Source organism: Myotis brandtii, unplaced genomic scaffold, assembly GCF_000412655.1.
Source record: "Myotis brandtii unplaced genomic scaffold, ASM41265v1 scaffold519, whole genome shotgun sequence".
Classification (NCBI taxonomy): Eukaryota; Metazoa; Chordata; class Mammalia; order Chiroptera; family Vespertilionidae; genus Myotis; species Myotis brandtii.
The window spans coordinates 775,095-780,299 of NW_005369782.1; the positions used below are offsets into that span (position 1 = coordinate 775,095).

The 5,205-nt window shown below is 36.4% G+C and overlaps 1 pseudogene; it reads right to left on the bottom strand.

Moving 5' to 3' along the window:
• Nucleotides 1-786: 786 nt before the first annotated feature.
• LOC102246995 lies at nucleotides 787-1,162 on the bottom strand (annotated as a pseudogene).
• Between the last annotated feature and the right edge of the window lie 4,043 nt (nucleotides 1,163-5,205).

Here is a 5,205-nt window from a genome sequence, read left to right on the forward strand (position 1 = left end):
GGGTAGGCTATGCCCTTGACCTTTTAATAATAATTTAGAAAAATATAGAACAGCACTATGATAATCATGCCAGGAGCCAAGAGTAAAAAATTAATTTTCCCATTTCTGTTCATTTCACCCCTTTATTCCATTCCATCCCATTTCATCCCATCCCATTCCATTTGTTCTCCTTTTTACTGTTTCATTTCATATATATTTATAATCATTTTATTTGTTTAAATTACAAATCAGGAATGTTGGCTAGCCCTTTTTATGCATTTTTGCATAATTCCTAGTACTCCAGCACTTGGTACAAATTTTGCATATATTTGTAATAAACTTCTGTTGAATGAATATGATCACTAACTAGTTGCCTAGCACTAGCGCCTATGTCAAACAGATGTACATTTTATTTCAATGGAGGAGAAAAGTGAAGTTGGAGGGAATTTATATAGGCCTGGGAGGAAATATTAGGAATATTTGTATTCAAACTTTTATGGGTAATAAGAAACCTTATTAATTAAAAAAAAAAAAAGCTAGAAGAGCACAAAAAATTTTACCCTGTAAGGACTTGAGGAAATGTCTTTTTTTAATGATTTTTCTTATGTTGCTAATGTATATAGGGTTTTTAACATTTCTGCCTGTGCAATTCCTTATCAGGTCTGCATACAAGCACCTACTGAAGATAGGGTAGAAACCTGTATTTTTCATTAGTCCGAAAGAGTAGACAAACACCATGCCTGTTTTCCAAAACAGAGTTTTTCTCAAAGACGTTTAAAGAATGCTTGGTGTTAGTCTACACACAATTCAATTAACTACATGAAAGAACATCTGGTTTACTTCACTAATAGGAATATATTTCAATGCTAGGATGGCCTCTTGATATTTCTTCTGCTGCTGATTTTTAGCATAGTGACCCGTGACTGTATTAATGGAGTTAAGTGGAGAGGTACTTACAGTTATTCCAAATAAGAGTCCAAAACCAATTACTATAGTAATAAGGAGGTGGATAGGCAATGCAACTGCCCAATATTTTCAAAGCTGATAAATTAAGCCTAAGGAATTTAGCCAGGATTCAGGAATAGAAGTCCACCAGCGAGAGTATGAAGCCAATTGGGTTGATTAAGAAAAGAACAAAACCATAAATCGAGCCTTCTGCCAGTGATGGTGAGCTTTCCACCATTTTCCCATTGTTTTAGACAACCTTGGGCCCTGGAAGCTTCCCTCCTGACAGCTGGGCCACCTCTGCAGTGAGTCCCTAGTGAGCACAAGTGCCAAGAGGAAGCAATGTGGGGGTGGCGAGAGAGGAACAATTCAGGCAAAGCCAAGAGGCCACCCCACCCTGCCACAGGTGCCTGGGGACCCTCACCCGGCTGGAGCTCTCCAGCTTAAGAGTTGTATTTATATTTTCCTTTCTTTCCACCTAAAGTTCCGTAGACTCCCACATGGAAAGAACTATTTTCTGTTGAGTTGGCGGTGGTGATGGAAGAAGTTTGCAATGTTAAACAAATTGCTGACAATAGTATTCTGAATAGTGTGCAGGCCTCTTTTAATTCTAGTATTTTTTATTCTCCTTCACACCAGACATTACCTGAAAGTATGTTTTTAAAAAGTGCCAACTTCTTATGTGAGGAGGCTCACAAAGCATTTTGTAAGTGCTTCATTGCATATGGTGCTGGGGTAGGTGCCGATGGATGAGAGAACTTCACAGACCAGTTCCCACCCTCAAGATATTTATAATGGAATGTATGAGCAACAAAAAGAAGTCTTATTAAGCAAAGAAAAAAAATACATAGATAGACAACAATATGGTGATTACCAGAGGAAGAGGGGGTGGGGAGAGATAAATGGTGATAGAAAGAGATTTGACTTGGGGTGGTGAACACAAAATACAATATGCAAGTGAATTGTACACCTGAAACCTATATAATTTTATCAACCAATGTCACCCCAGTAAATTCAATAAAAAGTCCAAAACACAGAATTAGGTGAAAGAGTGAGTAAGGTATGTAGCATTTTACTTATATTTCAGTAAAATGTCCTCTGGGCAGCTTGGTTAGTACAGGGTAGAGTGGTTAAAACTGTTGAGGATACAAGCCTTCATCTCAATTATCCACCCCAAAAATTGGAATTCATACATGTAGATCCTCTCTAGAGATTCCAGCAAGGAATCTCTGTTTATCTTTCTCTCTCTTTTGCATTTAAACCCAGACTTTTTCTGGAGGGCTGAAAGCAATGGAAATTATTAGAGTTTTTCATAATTAATCAATTTTGTCAAAGCCAGATTGATAATTAAGGCTGGGATTAGGGAGAAAATTGTCCATATAACTTTGAAAGTAAAAATGAATGTGCTACTGAGATGCTGAAAATATATCATTAAATTGCCCGAAGAGACCTCACAAATAATTTATGTATGTTTTAAGTTGGTCAGTATGAGGTTTGTATTTAAATGACTTCTCTCAATTCAAATCGCCTTAGGTATTGGCTATTCAATTTTTTGTGTGCTCATAAATACATCTTTTATAATTGATGTGGATATTTGTTATCAGCCAAACTCTAATTTATAAGCAGGAATACTCTTTTAGTCACCCATCCCATATCTATTATGAATTTACTATGTGCTAATATGATGATAGTGATTATTTGTAAGTTAATTTTAAGGCTTACTTAAATATTTGTGAGCTCTATTTTCCTAAATTGCATGAAATCATGTATGGAGAACAGATCAAGGCACCGTCAAATGGGCCAATCACAGTTAGTCTAGATCTCTATAGTAGTGATACCCCGAATGGCAAGCTGGAACTCTATCCTGGATTCTTGTCCTATGAACTTTGAAGAATAAAATTTGCTGACAAGCCTGGCTGGCTTGGCTCAGTGGATGAGCGTTGACCTATGAACCAGGAGGTCACAGTTCAATTCCCGGTCAGGGCACATGCCCAGGTTTCGGGCTCGACGAGCAGGAGGCAGCTAATCAAAGATTCTCTCTCATCGTTGATGTTTCTCTCTCTCTCCCTCTCCCTTTCTGAAATCAATAAAAATATATATTTTAAAAAATTCGCCAACAAAAAAAGTTTTAAGCAAAAGAGTGCAAGTTTATTGCAAGCGTATACAAGCTCCCTCTTGGGGAGGGGTCCCCAAAATGGGAAAAGCCTAGTCCAGTGAGTCTCTCTGTCTATGGGTTTATAAATGTTGGCAGCTTCTTTGCCTGTTTATGCTACATTCTGATTGGACCCTTCCCTGGCTGGTATCAGTGTCAAAGCTTACCCCACCCCCCCTTCCCGCCCCCCCCCCCTTTATAAGATAAACATTCTAGCAGTTTGGAGCTGTCTCTGTCTGTCACGTATGCATTCCTCTCCCATGGATCCCTCCATAACTGCTTCCCTATCCCTAAACCCTTTCAGTAGCATTTATCACACTTTCCCTTTGTACATTAGTTTTGCCTCCTGGAGTAAGAGCAGAACATGGTCTATATTTGATCACCACTGTGTTTTCAGCATCTAATAAAACCTACAACATAATGGAGACCCCAAAAGTGTGGTTTGGATAGCTAAAGCACCACATAAACATACATTGCTCTTTCTTAGGATATTTTAATTTTCATTAGGCATTTAGGCCATTTCTCACTCTGGGATATCTTTTCTAGAAAAAATAAAAATATTTTCATAAAGACCCCTGTTATCTAAATAACCTTTCACCCCCTGAAAATGTGATAATGTGATAACTTTATTTAAAATTTTTTTTTTAACATTTTAAATAACTTGCAGAATTTGACTGAATATTGATCTGAAGCACTTTGACTTGACTTTGAACTTGATCCGAAGCACTGAGATTTCGTTTTAGTGAAATCTGATTAGTCATTTTTATAGTGATTAAGACCTTTAGGTTCTGATTATTTGGTTGACGTTTATGAGAACAACAGTTTTATACTAATCTGAAGAATATTTTTCACTCTGCCTGGTTGGTAAATCAGGCTTAGGATAAGCCCTTTTTGTCTGGGAGATGCTGATGATGGGCTTTCTGAGAAATCCTTCTCATTCATCTATTGTTATTTGCTTCCTGTGTGTTCGGTGGGCTTATACCAACATAAATACATATAATGAGTTCTTTGAGTATGAAACAGTGCTGAAAGGAGACAGCAGTAATATGCAACCAGAGGGTGATGTGATTCCTGTGAAATTCTTGATCATTCTCCTTTAGGGTGGAAGTCAATGGTAGTACTCTGGAATGAAATCCCTGGCGCTGCATTTATTAGATTTCATATAGGATCGTCATTTACCATTGAGTATATTGTGCATTACACAAAAATTATCCTCTAAAGTGCACACCATTTGTGTCATAGACATCAATTTAAATATTTATTGAGACAATTTTATGGCAGAAGACAGTACAGTTTCTTGTTCTAATAAAATTAGTACATTATAATACATATTCTGACAAATGGAAGTAAAATATCTTGAAGAAGAGGTACTTTTTTTTTTCATTTAATTTGTACAAATGCTCAGTATGGGCTATTGGCAGCCTGAACTTGGACAAGTTACATAACTCCTTTGGCTTTCAAGTGGAAATATTAATACCTGCCTCACTAAATTGGTTGAAAGTACTAAGCAGGCCTGGCACACCGTCAGCATTCAGTAAATGCTTTTGAATGAACGTGAAAATACTAAGCTTAATGTCTGTGCTAAAGGTTTGATAAATTGCAGCTCACTTTTGCCTTGAATAAGGGAAATTTGAAAGGATTAAGTATATGTTAAATATGTGTATTACAATCTTGAACTTGTTAAGTGTTTCACGTTTTACACTTAATTACTGTATAGCACTAACTAAAATGTCCCTACTGATATGTTTGGAATCTTTCTTTATTTTCTTGATGGGTATACATTCAGCTGAAAGAAAATTATGACTATGTGGCACATTCAAAGGAAAAATTAGTGACTAATAGTTGAGTTTTTTGTGGAATCCTAAGGTACTAGAATTCTAGGTTTAGAAGGGACGATTTGAATTTCCTTTTATTTATCACATACATATTAATCAGCTATTATATGGGAGTAACTGTGCTATGCAATAGGGTTATAAAGATAAATAAGATATTGTTGAGAAGTTACAAGTCTTTGCATGAACATTTTTAGGGACAGTTCACAATGACTAACTTGATTTTTAAGACTCTCTCTTATGACAATTCAGAATTGTCTTCCTGTAACTTCCATTTATTTAAAGATGGCAGCTTTA